The following is a 20,187-nucleotide window of genomic DNA, read 5'->3' on the forward strand; positions in this document are numbered from 1 at the left end:
TCCAGCTCCATTACCATAAAAGAGTGTTTGGTCTACATCATAAACCTCATCTGCAGATTCTGGAAAGTGATATCAATGCGGAGGTAGATGGCTTCAAAGTATTTTATACATTTACAAAAAAAGAAATACAAGTGAAACCTAAACTTTACATATTGCTTAGAGTAGTGGTTCCCAACCAAAGAGTCACGAATCCCCAATGGGTCCGCCTGAGCTTTTTTTGGAGGGGGGATTACCAATGACTTGGGATCGATTGAAAACCGTTCGTCTGGAACATGAAGTAAAGGCTACGCGGAATACGATAAAACATTTTATCTACTGAATTTTGGTCATGTCACTTTCATCCATCCATCTGGAAGAAAGCTAAAAACCAATGACCCCAAGCGCCAGATTAGGCAATGTTGAATTGCAACAAATGTATTTTTGTGAGTGTTAAAAATGTACATGAGGGTTACATAAAGCAACTGCTTCAGCTTTTCTTTAACTGACAATCCATCCTCTTTTGATATAAAGCGTTATATGAAGCTTTCTGAAGCCTTATCGTTATTGTTTGAAATTACTCGGAGCTCAAAGGGAGGTTTTCATAACTTGGAAAGAAATGCAGAATCACTTTCCATTAGGGTTTTTCGTGACTTAGAAACATTTCCCAGTTTTTGGAAAGTGAATCTAGAGAGGTCATAGAAAGTAAAGCAGGAAATCACATTTCAGGCGTAATCTTGAAACAGGCCGAAGATTGTTAAAGAACATGGTTGCATATGTGTAAGAAAATTTGTATGGTATTGTTGAAGTGGGCCACTAGGTCGTGGAAAGTGGAGTGAGAAACCACATTCCTGTACCAAAGCCAGTTAGTGGTCCCGAAACTTATTCCACTAGTTTTCGTGCACCAAGCGTCGTCTTTATTTTCCACTTTCCTTTTTTTTCAGTGTTTTTTGAGACTTCCAACCAAGTAGAAAATTTTTTCAAGAATCTCATGAAAACCCCACTATGCGGATCTATGGGGGATTATGGACAAGTTTCATTTTTATACTTCAGGGGATTTGTAAACCTGTATCAGAAAACACAGCAAATTATTTACCCATTAAGTTTGGATTTATATTAAGAATCCATTTCAGAACTAATTGAATTTATAAATTTTCTCCGCACTTCTGGCAGCTTAGCACGACAAAAATCTTCTAAAGTGATTGTGGATGAGAGTATTTAAATCGGTTTTGTAGAAATATAATTAAATGTATAGTTTAAATATTTCCCAACAGATAGGAAATACTGGAATATGAACAAAAACAGTGATTTTTTGCGCCAAATGTTATGGCTATATTTCTGAAAAACGTAAGTATAACCTAAAAACACAACCCAAGAAAAACAAATAGCTTAGAAATGAAGATTGGCTGGTGATTGAGTTTGAAGTCGTGGAAAAGAACTTCCAAAGACTTATCACAAGCCAAGTGTATACTGTTGATAAAGCATTCAAAATTTTCAATTTTGCTATTTCATTGCGGGAGTAGCAGCGTTTGAACTACGCCTCTCGCCATTTTGCTTTCAAGAAGAAATATCTTAACATTCAAACTTTCATCTGCGTGAATTCTATTCTGACTTTGAATGAACTATAGACTATCAGTTGAATAAAGGTAGAAGGTAAGTGGTAGTGAGCATATGAAGACTAAACCAAGGAAAATCTTAGGTACAATTCTAGCCAAATTGAGGTTGTTATATAGATAAGCTATTAGATAGTCCTAGGCTAGAAAAGAGTCATTGGTAAATATCTTGATTAATGCACTTGGACTATTCAGATACCAAAGAAATGAACTTACATTTTAAATAAAACAGCGATACATCACTGTCCATATTATTAACTTACGAATAAAATAAACATAGGCTACCACTTGATGCCTATTTTATGCTCAATCCAAATAGCCTATCATTTCTAAATCTTAGGTACAATTCTAGCCAAATTGAGGTTGTTATATAGATATTAGATAGTCCTAGGCTAGAAAAGAGTCATTGGTAAATATCTTGATTAATGCACTTGGACTATTCAGATACCAAAGAAATGAACTTACATTTTAAATAAAACAGCAATACATCACTGTCCATATTATTAACTTACGAATAAAATAAACATAGGCTACCACTTGATGCCTATTTTATGCTCAATCCAAATAGCCTATCATTTCTAAATCTTAGGTACAATTCTAGCCAAATTGAGGTTGTTATATAGATATTAGATAGTCCTAGGCTAGAAAAGAGTCATTGGTAAATATCTTGATTAATGCACTTGGACTATTCAGATACCAAAGAAATGAACTTACATTTTAAATAAAACAGCGATACATCACTGTCCATATTATTAACTTACGAATAAAATAAAGATAGGCTACCACTTGATGCCTATTTTATGCTCAATCCAAATAGCCTATCATTTCTAAATCTTAGGTACAATTCTAGCCAAATTGAGGTTGTTATATAGATATTAGATAGTCCTAGGCTAGAAGAGATAGTCATTGGTAAATATCTTGATTAATGCACTTGGACTATTCAGATACCAAAGAAATGAACTTACATTTTAAATAAAACAGCGATACATCACTGTCCATATTATTAACTTATGAATAAAATAAACATAGGCTACCACTTGATGCCTATTTTATGCTCAATCCAAATAGCCTATCATTTCTAAATCTTAGGTACAATTCTAGCCAAATTGAGGTTGTTATATAGATATTAGATAGTCCTAGGCTAGAAGAGATAGTCATTGGTAAATATCTTGATTAATGCACTTGGACTATTCAGATACCAAAGAAATGAACTTACATTTTAAATAAAAAAGCGATACATCACTATCCATATTATTAACTTACAAATAAAATAAACACAGGCCACCACTTGATGCCTATTTTATGCTCAATCCAAATAGCCTATCATTTCTAAATCTTAGGTACAATTCTAGCCAAATTGAGGTTGTTATATAGATATTAGATAGTCCTAGGTTAGAAAAGAGATAGTCATTGGTTAATATCTTGATTAATGCACTTGGACTATTCAGATACCAAAGAAATGAACTTACATTTTAAATAAAACAGCAATACATCACTGTCCATATTATTAACTTACGAATAAAATAAACATAGGCTACCACTTGATGCCTATTTTATGCTCAATCCAAATAGCCTATCATTTAATACCCAAATCATTTTTGTCATATGAATTTAACCCCTATATACCAATTCAGGGTATATATTTGTACATTAGGGATGGGGACTGTAGTAAGGTTTGAATTTACCTCTCATTTGCATCAGAAATAAACTTCCCCCCACCCCTAATGTACAAACAGGCCTGATATCCCCAGTTGGAATATGTATAGGTAAAATTTGTTCACAGCAAAAGTAGCCTAATCAATATATTTTTAAAGAATATAAAAAGGCATTGAGTGATATGTTTACTTTATATATCTGTCAATAATATGAGAGCAAAATATTTAGGCCTACCCTGACTTTTATAGCCAGAATTTCATCTTGATTCTTTGGTTTTGATTTCACCAGAATTTCATCTTGAAGGCTATGATGCTCATTTTTGCTACATAGCCAGTTTTTTGGTTTGGGATAGGGTTGTTGGTATGACTGTAAGCTCAGGCAGAGGTAACCTAGCTTTAAATGGGTACCTTGAGAAAACTGGGGAAGGTAAGTAGGAAGGGTGTGCAAAAGCACAGTATGGCTGGATCCCAGTCCTCATTGTAGGTACATTCTGGCTGAGGGGTCACAAAACAGAGATCAGCCTACCCTTTTGGACCTTTTTTAAAAGGTTTTTTTTTCTTTTTTGGACTAATTTTCAAAAAAATAATGCTACATTTTCTCAGTGCTAAAATTATTTATAATCAGGCTGGGTTAAAATGTGCTTAAATTTGAATTTGTGGTAGAAGCAATTAATTATATTTTTAAAGAACATAAAAAAGACATCAAGTGGTTTGTTCACTTTATTGATAAGTCAGTTATAGTCTATGAACTGTCATAAATTTATTGTTGCTTACAGTGCAAATTCAATTTTAAGTCTTTTTTGAACCCTTGGAAATAATTGTTTCTTTATATGGTTTTTGGGTATTAAAAGGGTTAAAACATTGGTTTCAAACTTGCTATTTCATTATAAAGTCAATTTTGTTAATGTTAAATATTCCCCCAGCATTGATTTGTCTCAATTAAGTCAGTTAAAAAAATTCAAAACAATTTTTCTATCCATCATGCTTCTTCTGTTAGTTTTGATATTTTTTAATATATAAGTAAAACAGCATTTTAAAGCAGCCTGACAGAATAAGAAGAAAGCCTTTCAGAATTGTTTCAATTTTTTGTTATTTATCTAGATTGTGACAAATCAATGTTTATGAAATGTACAGCTTTTATAAAATGGATTTATAATGAAATACCAAGCTTGAAACAAGTATTTTAACCCATTTTATATTGAAAAACTAGACTGTAGAAAGAAAATGTTATTTTCAACAGTTCTTTTTGGTTCAAAAAATATTTGCAAGAAAAAATGATGATTATAATCCAAAAGAGCTTAAAAATGACACTGTTCACAAATATTACCAGTATGCAAAATATTCTAAACCTGCCATTAGCAGAACTCAACAAAACTATAAAAACTGCCAACATTTCAGCAACCAACTTTTCTTTGAGTAGAAAGAATTTTTATGGATAGAAATGGTATTTTCAGACAAAATCTGCCAAAAATTTTGGAAATTGCCAAGTAGCATGCTACTTTATTATGGCACTTTTTGCATGCCTGAACATGGGTATGTTCACTTTATTCATTGGTCAATTATAAGAACTACTCTGTACTTACCTTTAATTGATGATGACAAAATTGTCAATCAATAAACTGATTATAAATATGTGATATGGGCTATATATTTAGATAAGGTTAGAAAGGATAGGTTAAGTTGTAATTTACTTTTCTATGGAAACAAATGTCATATTTGGATTTAGGATGAAGTTCTGATTGCAAAGGTAAGCTTGTTTGTTAGCTATCTGAATACTCTGTTAATCAAGATATTTACCAGAAAGTAAGTTAATTGCTGCTGTTAGTAGATTTAAAGTGATTAATCACATCTAAAGTTAAAAAAAATGCTGAACAAATAAAAGTAGGGAACTTGTGTATTATACATTATTTACTCAAGTTTATAATGCATAAAAATTAGTTTCTTTCAGCTTGGTGTTAAACAAGACAAGTGACAGAATAGACGTGACATATAATTTTGGCTATAGCCTATAATTTCACTTTGTGGGGGGGGGGGGTAAAGTATTTGGAAAGTTTTAAGCTATAAAACAATTCTTACTTCATAATATGTAGAATAATTGTACCTAACTCATTTTGCATGCAGACCCTCTATATTTCCCCCCTCTAATGTTTAATATATAGCCCAAGTTTTAGACAGCATAAACTTGAGTCAGTGGCATATCATACACAGTACCAAAAGTAGTACAAATAGCAATAAGTTCCTTGTTTAATGATAATTCCAAAAATTATGGTAACTATGGTGACGATGTAGCTCTTTTCCTGCTTTGGGATATGAAGAACACTCTAAAACAATGAAATTCTCACTTTTTGATATGTAGCATGTTTCTATTAATCAGAGTATTCTATCATGTTTTCTTTCATTGGTTAGGTGGTAAATTTGCAGGTTAAAAGATAATTTTATGTAGGATAAATAGTAATTTTTCTTACTAGGGGTAAAACTAGATTTTGTCAGGTCAATAATACAATAAATTGGTTTACAGAATAGACATGATCTGGCTCCATTTGGGGAAGGGAAGGGGACTGCAATTGCAATCTGTAAAATCACAGCAGGAGTTGGTAAAATTGTTGCATTTACCATCTAAGTTCAAAATTTCTGTTGATGAAATGTCAGTATTTTCATGGTCTTTATTGAACAAAAAAAAAAAAATATCAACCTTTTTTTTACAAAGTGGCCAAAAACATTTGGGGAGGGGAGCACCCCCTCTCCCTATACATGATGGCCTTCTATCCAACTCATTATTAAGCTGCTATGCCTGAAATTCTGTCACTAGTTTTGTTGGCAATGAATGAACTCTTTGACTGTTTTTAGTGACTTTTTCTTTGCAAGTGTTGTCTCAGTTTCTGCTGAATTTAAATGCCAAATTCCTGCCTTTCTTAACTAGCTGTGATGTTTTGAGGATTCAGCTTTTCTAGAATGGGACCCTTGCGCACAACTTTACTGGTTAATGTATCGACATTCTTTGACCTGACCACAACCAATTGTCAAATGAGTCCCTGATGGTATGTTTCAATGGTGTATACATTGAAATGTCAAGAGGTTAGGGACAATGAGAGGAAAGGTTGGGAAGTTGACATTGTTATCTTGGCACAGAGAAACTACTTGTACTGAAATGTGGCTTTCATGATTGTAAAACAGGGTTTTTTTTGCTTAGTTTGACCTCTTTGAGAAAGTGTTCTATGGAACACAATGGGCTATTCAATGTATCCTGACAGTTCATCTCAATACATCATCTCAGGAGCTTTGACTCTTGGAAGAATAAATAATTTTGGAATTGTCTGATAGGTTGCAGATACAAAGCACAACATTTCGGTATTTTCCCCTCTTTCTGTCAATGTGGTTTGTGCCATCTATTTTGCTCCCCTCTAAAGCTATCACCTTTAGGGCCTGCACATCTGTAGGTATTCCTATTTGGTTGCATTTCCAAATTTAACCAGGAGGAAAATGATATTTGCCATACAACTTTTGAGGACATTGAAAGAAGGCACTATTTACCACAGAAGTAAGGCTGGCAGCACAAGCCTGGCTTGTATTTTCAGGTTTTCTGCTGAACAAACTGGAATGTAGGCTAACTTTTTTATTGTATAGGGAGTCATCCTGCAGTTCATCAGTGAACATTTTTGAGGTATGTGCAAGCTCTTTCTCTCATTTGGGATTAAAATAACAAGCTAAATGTTCTCCTGAACACTGTCATTGTCATTATTGCTACCACTAGCACCACTATGCTAGAGATCTTGCAACTGCTTACCCAAGAGTGACAATAGCTTAGAAAATATTTGACTAAGACTACCTGTTTCAAGATTTTCAGCAAGTATATAATAACTTCTTTGTCTCTTTACTCAGTTGTTGCAGCAAATGTACATTACATGAAGGGCATTTAGTGGGAATTTTTTGAATGGATTACCTGAAAACTTAATCATTAGTCTAATGTACAGAGTTGTCCCCTTGCACTTTTGCCCCCTGCCCCCTGATGTTACCTTAAATCACCTTAAATTCTATTATGCAGATGTTATTCCTCTCCCCAGTTGGTATAAGCCTAGATTAAGGACTTTTGAGAAAAAAATAATTCTTACTTCATAATATTACCTTAGATTGCAGCTTGGAGCAATCTTAGGATTTCCTCCTTGTAGACTCCATGAAGAATTAAAGACAAGCTGAAGACTCATGGGCTGCCAAATCATATTTCCTCTCAACATCACTCCATTCAGCATCATCTGTTGATTTAAAAGTGTCAAGACAAGTTGCAGAGACAGCATATTCTGACAGTCTTTTCCAAAGGCTGGTGACTGCTTGAAAAGAACTGATTTCTCTGGCAGAGTCTGTATGACATCCTAGACAGTTTCTTTGAGTAACATCTGGTAGAAGAGGTGATGGAAAACAAGAATGAATCAGGGACAATGTTTGTCAAAATAAGTTTGAAGGCAGTTATGACATCCCTACGTTTAGGCCTATATGTTAGGCTTTGTAGTTTGAGGTGACAATGACATTCACAATTGGGGACTGTTTGGAATTTGCTAATCAATTTCGTTGCTTGCCTTTGAACTGCTTCTAGGATGAATTTGTCTTTTTTTTTTGTAAAAAGGGGATGCAATTGTCATGCCAACTTCAAGTTTTGGTCAAGAACAAAAACTTTATATAGGGTTGTCATGACTCCTGGAGAGCATTTGCTGATTGTTCTCTTTATTGTTCCTAGGATTTGGTTAGCTGATGAAGCACCAGTAGCAGCATGAGAATCAAATTTAAGTTTCTCATCAACCAAGACGCCATATCTCTATCCTTGGGAACAGCCTCAAGTGGTAGGTCATTGAGAGTGTAACCAAAACGTAAGTTAATTTAAGGACATGGTATTTAGATGTGTTCAAGCTCAGTAACTAGGGATTTGCCAAATTATTAAGCTCATTTATATCATGTTGAAAAACATCTGCATCAAGTTGTTTTCTGATACCACCAATAAGTTTGGAATCATCTGCGTATTAAGTTAAATAATTGTGTGCTACACTAGGGGCATCATTAATAAAAATATTGAAGAGGGTAGGGCCAAGTATAGTTACTTGCAGCACATCATTCTTGAATAGTGATGATTTGGAATAAATCAGTGTTCCATGAGATGAGAATATTCTGACGTGTTGAGTCCTTTCAGCAAGAAATACCTTAATTCAGCCAACAACTTGGTTGTTTATTTCTGCTGCATGTAACTTGACAATCAGTCTCCTGTGGCAGACCCTATCAAAGGCTTTGACTTGGTCAAAGAGGGCAACATCAACAGGAATTCCCTTATCTATTAGATCTGTAACAAGATTGTAAGACTGCTGTAAATTTGTGTCAACAGATGCACCACTTCAGAAACCTTGTTGAGAATGGTGAAGGAAGCCATTCTTTTTTAGTTTTTATGGCACTTGGTATTAACCAAGTGACATACAGCAATTGCAAATTCTGTTGGTCCTGGTTTTGCTACTTTAGGCACTTCCAGGTAAGCTAGGACGATGAAATTTGGCAGGCGTATCAGGGACCGGACCAGATTAAATTAGAAATAGTCGTTTTTCCGATTTGACCATCTGGGGGGGGGGGGAGTGGGGGCCGGTTAATTCTGAAAAAATAGAAAAATAGAAGTATTTTTAACTTACGAACGGTTGATCAGATCTCAATGAAATTTGATGTATGGAAGGATATCGTGTCTCAGAGCTGTTATTTTAAATCCTGACCGGATCTGGTGATATTGGGGGGGGGGAGTTGGGAGGGGGAAACCTAAAACTTGGAAAACACTTTGAGTGGAGGGATCGGGATGAAACTTGGTGGAAAAAATAAGCACAAGTCCTAGATACATGATTGACATAACCGGAACGGATCCGCTCTCTTTGGAGTAGTTGGGGGGGGGGGGTTAATTCTGGAAAATTAGAAAAAATGAGGTATTTTCAACTTACAAACAGGTGATCAGTTCTCAATGAAATTTGATATTTAGAAGGATATCGTGTCTCAGAGCTCTTATTTTAAATCCCAAACAAATCTGGTGACATTGAGGGGAGGTGGGAGGTGGAAACCTAAAACTTGGAAAACACTTAGAGTGGAGGGATCGGCATGAAACTTGGTGGGAAAAATAAGCACAAGTCCTAGATACATGATTGACATAACCGGAATTGATTTACTCTCTTTGGGGCAGTTGGGTGGGGGGGGGGGGGTTCTTAATTCTGAAAAATTGGAAAAAATAGGTCTTTTTATCTTACGAACGGGTGATCGGATCTCAATGAAATTTAATATTTAGAAGGATATCATGTCTCAGAGCTCTTATTTTAAATCCCGAACAGATCTGGTGACATTGGTGGAGAGTTGGGAGGGGGAAACCTAAAACTTGGAAAACACTTAGAGTGGAGGGATCGGGATGAAACTTAGTGTGAAAAATAAGCACAAGTCCTAAATACATGATTGACATAATCGGAACGGATCCGCTCTCTTTGGGGTAGTTGGGGGGGGGGGGGTTAATTCTGAAAAATAAAAAATGAGGTATTTTTAGCTTACGAACGGGTGATCGGATCTCAATGAAATTTGATATTTAGAAGGATATCGTGTCTCAAAGCCCTTTCCCGACCGGATCTGGTGACATCGGGGGGAGTTTGGGGTGAGGGAACCTAAAATCATGGAAAACGCTTAGATTGGAGGGATTGGGATGAAACTTGGTGGGAAAAATAAGCAGAAGTCTTAGATACTTGATTTACATAATTGGAACGGATCCGCTCTATTGGGGCGGGGGGGGGGGGGTTAAATCTGAAAAATTAGAAAAAATAACAGTATTTTTAACTTACGAAGGAGTGATCGGATCTTCATGAAACTTCATATTTAGAAGGACCTCGTGACTCAGATCTCTTATTTTAAATCTCAACCGGATCCAGCGTAAATGGGGGGGGGGGGAAGTTGAGGGGAACCGGAAATATTAGAAAATACTTAAAGCGGTGAGATCAGGATGAAACTGGATGGGAAGAATAAAAACCTGTCTAAGACACGTGACTGACATAATCGGACCGGATCTGCTCTCTTTGGTGGAGTTGGGGGGGGGGGTTAATTTGAAAATTGAGGTATTTTTAACTTACATAAGGGCGACCACATGTGAATGAAATTTGATATTTAGAAGGGTCTTGCGCTTTAAAGCTCTAATTTTAAATTCAGACCAGATCCTGTGACATTGGGGGGAGTTGGAGGGGAAAACCGGAATTCTTGGAAAACGTGAAAATTGGGGTATTTTTATTTTACGAATAGGTGATCGGATCCTAATGAAATTTGATATTTAGAAGGAATTTATGTCTCAGAGCTCTTATTTCATATCCCGACCAGATCTTTTGACTTTGGAGGGAGTTGGAGGGGGGGAATCTTGGAAAACACTTAGAGTGGAGGAATCGGGATGAAGCTGTGTGGATAGAATAAGCAAATGTCCTTGATACGTGATTGACGGAATCGTACTGTATTCGCCCTCTTTGGGGGAGTTTGGGGGAGGGGTTCCGTGATTTGGCGATTTTTGTGCATCTGGACGTGCTAGGACGATGAAAATTGGTAGGCGTGTCAGGGAGCTGCACAAATTGACTTGATAAAGTCGTTTTCCCAGATTCAACCATCTTGGGAGCTAAAGGGAGAGGAAAAATTAGAAAAAATTAGGTATTTATAACATACGAGTGGGTGATCGGATCTTAATGAATTTTGATATTTAGATGGACATCTTGACTCAGAGCTTTATTTTAAATCCTGACCGGCATTAAGCCTCTTATTTTCCTTTTAAATCTATCTATTGATTAATTGAATTTTGTTCGAGCTCATACCATATGAGGTCTTGGTTCTTAGCTCTTCTTGCCTCGTCACAAGTGCCATATGAGCTCTTAGCTCTTGTTATTTGATGCATGTCTCCAAAAGAGTTTGGGATTTACCTTGATTTATTGAGCCAGTTTATTTTCGTCATTTGAATTTTTAATGTTATTTGTAACAAGATTTCTGGCTACCTTTCAAAGTTGCAGGATTTCTGCAAAGTTGGTATCTTTCAAAGTTGCAGGATTTCTTATCTTTGCAACACTTTTTCAATGCTTTACACTTTCTTTAAATGAGATTACGAATAAAATGAGTTAGATATGGCAGTGTTTTAGGCTGTCTAATCATTCTGACGTCTCAATTCAATTATGTCTCAATTCAGCACCAAGTAATAAGTTTTGAAGATATGCCAAGAAGTCTGTGAATATTATTTGTAGAGAAAATTGTAACATGGTTGCTTCCAAGGGGGTGGGGGCAGATAATCATTGCTTATCAATATCTCAGGACTAGAAACAATAACCAGGTCAAGAAGGGATGGATTCTAATTGCTACAAATTCTTGTAGGTTCATTCACAGATCGCTACAAACCCGTAGTTCGTGTTTTTGATGACCCATATCCACCAATCCATAAAATTTCTGGCAGGTTGAAATCACCAACTATAATTGTCTCAAAAGATTTGATTTTAAGATGTCAGATACCATTTCCAAAAGGGCATTTTCGCTAATAATCTGGCTTGGGGAACTAGGGTTACAATTTGCACATCCAAAGCATATTATATTATTGTCAATAGTTATAGTTAACCACACTGTTTCCATCCATGGTCTACAATTGTTAGTGGGAATAACAACGCCTACCTGCAGCTCATCCCTAACAAAAATAGCTGCTCCTCTCCTACAATCAGGGTCCAATAAATTTGAAAAAATCTTATAACTATTGATGCTGATGCAAGATTCTGGAAGTTTAGAATTGCTAAATTTAGGGTACACTTCCAAAATTGCAAATACATCAGCTTGTTCTTTTAAAAGAACAGAGGGTGTCTCGTTCCGTTTATTTGGAAAACCGTCAGCGTTGGTAGTGATAATTTCTGAAGACATTTGGCCGAGGTGACGGTTTAAAACATTTCAGGGTGGTGATATTGATAACAAAGAGTCAGAGAAGCTATTCATAGGTGTGTGGCAGGAGCCAAAAAACAAAACAGGACTTCCAGTTGTGATGGACTTAAAGGAGGGTTTAGAAAGTTCATTAATACTTAGCAGCTCCTTATTGTCTACTATATTACTATTTACACATCTTACTGGGCTGATAGAAGGGGCATCCGAATCCTAATGCTCGTTCCCTCAACTTTTGGGGGTGAAATCAAATCATTCAACTGGTCTTCTTGAGTAGTTTTGTCATAGCTCCCAGTCGTGCTGTTCATCGAACACTTTGACTTCTGGTTTTGTGTACATTTTTTGGGACTTATTATCCTTTCTGGCCTTCTCTGCTTTCCAACGGGAAACCATTTGTTCATTTGATGAGGCCAAGCCGTATTCTTCCTTGTGCGGGCTCCAACGTTTACAGTTTGTGAATTTTTCATTCTCCATAACTTGTATGTTAACTTACATAACCCGGTATTGGGTATAGTACTAGGTTTAGCAACCGATATTTCCACAGTCCATGTAACTTGGCCATAATAAAAGGTTTGGTCTTGAGTCAATTCTCTTCATTTGGGGTCTTTTCCACGCAACAAAGCTTCACTCAGCATCGGTTTGAGTTCTTGGCACGATTTACTTTCTAAAAAGGTACAACCCAGGGCTAACAAAATATCGAACTTTTTGAAGAGATGGCTACTACGGAGTTCCTAATCCAGAAGTTCCTAATTGTTAAATTGAGTTTATGTGACGCACAACGCCCAGTTTATGGTTCCAAGGCGAAAAAGATCCTTAGAATCACGCCTGGTCGGGCGAAGCTCGGGTAGATGGGGGTTTATCAAACAGTTCGTGGTAACAATCCTAAGGAGCGACCCGGCTCAATACAAACCAAAACTCAAAAAAATTGAATTTTGATGTCAATAGCTACATTAAAAGAGTTGCATTTTAATGCTGATTTTAAATATATAAGTTTCATCAAGTTTAGTCTTACCCATCAAAAGTTACGAGCCTGAGAAAATTTGCCTTATTTAAGAAAATAGGGGGAAACACCCCCTAAAAGTCGTAGAATCTTAACGAAAATGACACCATCAGATTCAGCGTATCAGAGAACCCTACTGTAGAAGTTTCAAGCTCCTATCTACAAAAATGTGGAATTTTGTATTTTTTGCCAGAAGACAAATCACGGGTGCGTGTTTATTTGTTTGTTTGGTTTAGTTTTTTTTTTCCCAGGGGTCATCGTATCGACCAAGTGGTCCTAGAATGTCGCAAGAGGGCTCATTCTAACGGAAATGAAAAGTTCTAGTGCCCTTTTTAAGTGACTGAAAAAATTGGAGGGCATCTAGGCCCCCTCCCACGCTAATTTTTTTCCCAAAGTCAACGAATCAAAATTTTGAGATAGCCATTTTGTTCAGCATAGTCGAAAACCTTAATAACTATGTCTTTGGGGATGACTTACTCCCCCACAATCCCTGGGGGAGGGGCTGCAAGTTACAAACTTTGACCAGTGTTTACATATAGTAATGGTTATTGGGAAGTGTACAGACGTTTTCAGGGGGATTTATTTCGTTTGGGGGTGGGACTGAGGGGAGGGGGCTATATTGGAGGATCTTTTCTTGGAGGAATCTGTCATGAGGGAAGAAAAATTCAATGAAAAGGGCGCAGGATTTTCTAGCATTACTATAAGAAAACAATGAAAAATAAACATGAAAACATTTTTTCAAATGAAAGGAAGGAGAAGCATTGAAACTTAAAACGAACAGAGATTATTACGCCTATGAGGGGTTCTAAAAATACTTTAGCATAAAGAGCGAGGTATTTAGGAGGAGATAAATACCTCGCTCTTTATGCTAAAGTATTTTTAGTAATTTCAACTATTTATTCTACGGCCTTTCTGATTCAGGGGTCATTCTTAAAGAATTGGGACAAAACTTACGATTTAGTGTAAAGAGCGAGATATTAACGAGGGTACAAACCCCCTCGTATACATAATAAAAATATAAGATTATGAAAGTTTGTTACGTAAGTTAATTCTTAAGTTACGTATATTTTTTACTAATAAAAACAGTCGTTAAAAATTAAAAGTTCTAGTTGCATTTTTAAGTAACCGAAAAATTGGAGGGCAACTAGACCTCCTTCTCCACCCCTTATTTCTCAAAATTGTCTGATCGAAACTAAGAGAAAGCCATTTAGCCAAAAAAAAAATTAATATACAAATTTCATTTTAATAATTTATGTGCGGAGAGCCAAAACCAAACATGCATTAATTCAAAAACGTTCAGAAATTAAATAAAAAAAACTAATTTTTTTAGCTGAAAGTAAGGAGCGACATTAAAACTTAAAACGAACAGAAATTACTCCGTATATGAAATGGGTTGTCCCCTCCGCAATCCCTCGCTCTTTACGCTAAAGTTTAACTCTTTGCCACAATTCTGCTTTTTAAAACAATTAAAAGCTTTAGCGTAAAGAGCGAGGGATTGCGGAGTGGACAACCCATTTCATATACGGAGTAATTTCTGTTCGGTTTAAGTTTTAATGTCGCTCCTTACTTTCAGTTAAAAAAATTAGTTTTTTTTTATTTAATTGACGCCATAAGATCTTCTAAGAGGCTACATAGAGGTGGATTTGTCGGGTTCAAGTTATAAATGATTAGGTTTTGCTGCTTCTTCTCCAGCGTTTTCTTTTCTTCGGGTTCTGGAGCTAGTTAATTTCGGGTCTGACCGCCTCATCCAGCCTATTTGTCTCAGTTTAAAGGACTGTTATTTCCAATTCAGTCGCAGAAATACTAGAGGCGACGTCCTGAGTCTGGTTTAATTTAGCATACATTAACGACGATTTTTTCAAGAACTACTGCGACCTAGGTCCAAACTAGGTCTGATATACCTCAAAGCTGTCTAATGTGGGGACGTTAATTCCCAAATCGGGAGAGGGGACAAAATGTATTTTTTTTTTAATTTTGGGGTGGTTGGACAAACATAATGTTTTTTTCTAAACTCCTAAACAGGTGTTTTCCACAATGGGGGGGTATACTAGGGGTCAAATGACTCCTCCTCCCTGTTCACACCACTGGTCAAAGTGATTAGCAAAATGTAAGCCCTAGGACTTGTGGAGGCAATTGGCATTTAAACATATAAGATAGTGAACCTTTTAGTATATAACCGCTAATAGTAGAATTGCAAAGCATAATATACACGATTTCCGGTGTTTGCCCAGTCCAATTGTTTCATTGCCTTTTTTTTACTTTTAAGCAATTGAGATGTAATAATGGTGTCAATTTCCTCTTCACTTCGAAAGCATGCAACCTCTGTAATTTGGGTCCTGTTTTTTTTATTATTCAATATTTTAGTCCGTGTCCTTTGTGGTTGTTTAATTATTATTTTCTTTGGAAAAGTGAAAACATTTGCTTATTTTGTGGAGTAGTTTCATCTACTTCATGTAATCTGAGGATGCATTGTACCAAAGTTAAGGAAGGGTTTATCAGAAGTTTCTTCCAGGAAAAAGTTTTGATTGTAAAATAAGGCTAAGCCAAAATACCAAATTTTGTTCCTTTTCTTGAGAACTTCCTTTGAAAGGGGGCGGGGGCTGGGTTTTCTGATCAACTCTACTAAAATAGTCAATTTTCGACTGTTAAAATTGAAGCGGCATTTCTATTCAATATTTTCAGATGCTAATGAGTGTTATTTAGTTGGACGAATATATAAAGCTCGATATCCGGTGCAAGACTAGGTGAAGTAATGTTTAGCAGCTGTGACTCGAGAACTTAAGTATCTTATTATCAAGTTTCGTTAAGATCTGACAAATTTCGTGGTAAATATAGGCTGCTAATGACAATAATTTAAGAATCTTAGAAATTTTGATCAAAATTGAGATTAAACTTTTTAATATAGGTCAATGCAGGTCAATGCACCTGTTAGCATTTTCCTTCCACATTTCCTTCCACATAAATTAACTGAAAATCTACATTTTCAGTTAATTATGCTTATGTTACGGAGCTGTGTGACAATTTTTTTTTATCAACTTATAAGTGGTCGTGCATGAGTGAGCAATCTTGTCAAAAATTGCCCAGTTAAAACGATGTCCGTGCTGAAAGTTGACCCGGGCTTAAGTTTCCTGAAGACAATATTGGACGCAGTTGAATATACACACTAATTAATTTTTAGGAAGTGATGGATGTGTACCATTAAGAAAGATTGGCGTAATTTGAAGACAAATACCTTCTAGTGCTATTTCTTGTAGTAATAGCACAAATAAAACTTGTGGTGTAAAGGCGCCTTGAAGTATCGCAGCAACTGTTATCCATGAGCCACAGTTATGGGGCTATGCAAGCATTTTTGTGTATTTTATTGGAGACGATCGAAAAGGGTGACAAAGACCATAGCTTTTGTACTGAGTTTAAGCGATATCCAACAAATTTACCTTATGGTTGCAGCAGTCAAACCATTTCACGAAAACATTCGGGAAGGGAGAATGTTTTTTTTTCAAAATCTAGGAGACCAAAGCCCCGCCCCCCACCTGCCTCCCAACTGTCGCCACTAAGATGCAGCTATTAGAATGTAGCTTTTACCTTACACAGGCCCGACTGAGTACGGATGCCTGACACCATAATTCTAGCTTTTTATCCAGTTGTGTTTGATGAGTTTTCTTTGATGAAAGGAATACGGCTCCCTCCGCCTTTCAGTGAAATTTGGTACAAAGGATAAAAATGCACAACTATGAACGTAATTCTTACTTTCTACTGTGGTTGGTTTAGATCCAGCCGCTGTTTCTGGTAGATATATTCAGTCAAGTTTATCATTGACTCTGAAATGACATAGCTGGGACAACTTTTACTTTTAAATAAGTTTGATCTTTTTTGTTAGATAATTGAAAAATACATGTTTTTTCAACTGAAAGTAAGTAGCAAAATTAAAACTTAAAACGAACAGAAATTGTTCCATATTAAGGGTGGCTTCCCCCTCCTCAATCTGCCGCTCTTCATGCTAAAGTCTTGGAGTTCTTCGAAATACTTTGCAGTCAAATTCAATGACTGCATTTGAGTCTTTCTTAAAGAACTGCGAAAAAAATAGGTTTTAGCGTAAAGAGTGAGGGATTGTGGGGCAGGCAGCCGCCTTCATGTACGGAATAGTTTGTTCGTTTTGAATTTTGACGCTTGTCCTCATTTTCAGTTAAATTGAATTATTTTCCTACTTTTCAAATCATACCTGGAAGTAACTCACCCTTCCAGTTAAATTCCGTCCAAAACTTTATTTCCCACGAAAATTTCTCCATTTATACTCCCCCCCCCCAAAAAAAAATGTCTAAGTGTTTTCAAATAACAAATTTTTCCAATAACAAATGTTAGATGGAACAAAACAATGGACAGATTGTATAGCTTACTGCCCTTTTTCCGCGGGCTATTAGGGGTCATGTTATGTCCAGAGGTATAGTTATCAGACCTTTCAACTATGTTGAACCAAAAGACTATTTCAAGCGCTTCATTGGGTGTCTTTGGGGGGAAATGGGTATTGGAGGGGGCCTGCTGCCTTCCAGTCTTTTTGGTAATTTGAAAAAGGAACTAGAACTTTTGATTTCCATTCGAGTAAGTCCGTGATCGTTCGTCAGGCAAAAGATATAAAATTTCACATTTGTACGGATAGGAGCTTGAAACATCCAATACCCCTTTCCCCCCAAAGACGCCCAGTCAAACGGTAACAATAAACTTGAAGAATTTCATATATTTCGAATCAGCATAAAAACTAAATTCCCATGATGTGTTAATTGTTATAAAAATTCCTTTTTTAAAGTTATGGCTACTATTGCAGTTCGTTATCACGGACTGTTTCGTACCATGATCTAAAGTAAATCAAGGACATCTGAAGCCCTTTTCTTTTTCCAAAAGCAATCGATCAAATGTAAGCACATTGAAGAACGATTTTCATCAATGGCTATTTCGGTATAACAGAATGGTATTGTAGTTAACCTGGGCTTGAGTTTGTTGAAGAGAAAACTGAGGAGATTTTTGAATATGAATATATACTAATCTACGTTGCATTAGCAGCGTGAGGTGTTGCGGCAACCTTTGTTCGTCTTCGCCGAGTAAGGTATTGTGAGAGCAACACTTCGGCTTTGTTTCCTCGCTTCGATTAAATGTGAAAGTTCTTAATCCGTAAGGATCTTAAAATAAATAATAGGTACACCAACTCGCAAAAGTTACAAACCCATCATTACAACTAGCAAAAGTTGCAAACCCTTTATCGCTGAAGATGATGAAGCCTAACAACTGATTATTACCTACAAGTCCCCTACATGTCTTACTACTGGAACCAAATTGGTCTTACCATTAAATACACCAAAAAAAATAAAAGAAATAAATAGGTACATCAACTAGCAAAAGGCGAACCCCTCATTGCCGAAGATGACTATGAGCTAACAGCCAACTGTTGCTTAAAACTCCCCTATATATCTCAAAATTGGTATCGGCCTATTTTTGGTTTCTGTGTGTTCCTTACTACTGAAGTTGTCAACCCCTTTAAACTCTCGAACTGGTATATCTCATGAAGGAATTCTTCTTCCAAATAATGGATGACATATGCGTTTGTAACGTCATTACTTAGAAAGGAGCAAAGGACAAACTCTAATTTCTTTAGCAATGAGAGAACTTTTATATTTTAAGAGGCACATCTGATATCGGCCCATTTTTGGTTTCAGTGTGTACCTTACTACTGAAGTTGTCAACCCCCTTTAAACTTTCAAGCTGATATATCTCACGAAGGAATTTTTCTACTAAAAATGGATGACATATATACTTTGGTCAGCTTACAAGAGCTATCGACTGCCGTCGAAAAAAAAAAAAAAACAAAAAACAACTATCTGTCTTAGTTCAAAAGTTGACGTTTTTGTCGTAGGCCAAGTTTCTAACGTCATCACTTAGAAAGGAGCAAAGGATAAACTCTAATTTCTTTAGTAATGAGAAAACTTTTAAAGCCGAAGGAACACATCTGATACCATTTCTCTCAGCAATCCCAAGTGCAAAAAACCGAATGATAAACTCAGCTGTAATCACGAACAGAAATGGGTAGAAACAATAGATTTTTGGCCCCAGGCAGAAGTCCTACGTAGTTTTCAAAAATGCAAAGTCATATTCATCAATCCGGCCTAAGGTCCACACTTTCCGTAAAAACCGCAGAGGTTAGACCCTTACCACTTTCTAGGAATAAGCTGAAATCAGGGTGCAAAAAAACACGACAAAACCAAGGTGTTGCTCTCGCAACACAATTAGCTTGTGGATAATAGAGGACAACTAATTTAAGAAAAATTCATAGGTTTTGTCCATTAAGGGACAATGGTTTACTCAGGAGGGCTATCCCCCTCAGATTCGGTACATGCTGCTTTTATTTATTTCTTACTTAAGCTGATATAAGTGTCTTCAGCAAGATAAAGGAATATAGGTATTTAGAATTGAGCTGAAGATAACTAGTATATATTTTAAAACCACTGTGCATTTTACTGTGATCTGAACAACTAGAAGAAAATGAGTTTATGCCACTTAAAAAATCAAATGCTCAGGAAAGATATTCTGGGCTATCTTTAGGGATTAACCCCTCCCCCTAGTGTTCTCCAACTTCAAGCTCTTTCAGACCAACACCACATTCACCAAATTAAAGCCAGCGAATTTTGAAAACATGGTATTCACTTGGGCGTTTTTAAAGCGCGTCAAAAAACTACTTATTCTCATTCTTTTCAAACATTGGAATTTCGGGACAGGGCAACTGCAAGAAAACTGTATTTTTGTGCTATTAAAAAAAAAAACTATTACTTCTTTCCTCATTTTGAGCCTAGTGAGCCAAATTAAATAGTCAGCCTAGTGACAGCCATGGAAAAAAAAACAAAATACACCCGGCTGCAGCGCCAATGATGCACATTCATGTGAAGTTTGGTGAGTTGAGAAATTTGTTGGAATTTTATGCGTAATTTTCATGATTGACCTAGTATGGACAAGTTTCAAGGTGTATTTT

The 20,187-nt window shown here is 36.2% G+C and overlaps 1 protein-coding gene across 7 annotated transcripts in view; it reads left to right on the plus strand.

Annotated features, from left to right (window-relative positions):
* The first annotated feature begins 1,510 nt into the window (after window positions 1-1,510).
* Window positions 1,511-20,187, plus strand: part of LOC136031047 (membrane-associated guanylate kinase, WW and PDZ domain-containing protein 1-like) — a 163,310-nt gene continuing 144,633 nt past the window's right edge. For 5 of the 7 annotated variants that reach the window (XR_010618417.1, XM_065710250.1, XM_065710247.1 and 2 more), the window contains exon 1: window positions 1,511-1,629. The gene's annotated coding sequence lies outside the window, so the exon portion shown is untranslated. Of the gene's footprint in view, window positions 1,630-7,973; window positions 8,104-20,187 lie in introns of all 7 variants that reach the window. The other 2 variants (XM_065710248.1, XM_065710249.1) reach the window with 2 other exon arrangements.

The sequence above is a fragment of the Artemia franciscana genome, chromosome 9 (assembly GCF_032884065.1).
Source record: "Artemia franciscana chromosome 9, ASM3288406v1, whole genome shotgun sequence".
Lineage (NCBI taxonomy): Eukaryota > Metazoa > Arthropoda > Branchiopoda > Anostraca > Artemiidae > Artemia > Artemia franciscana.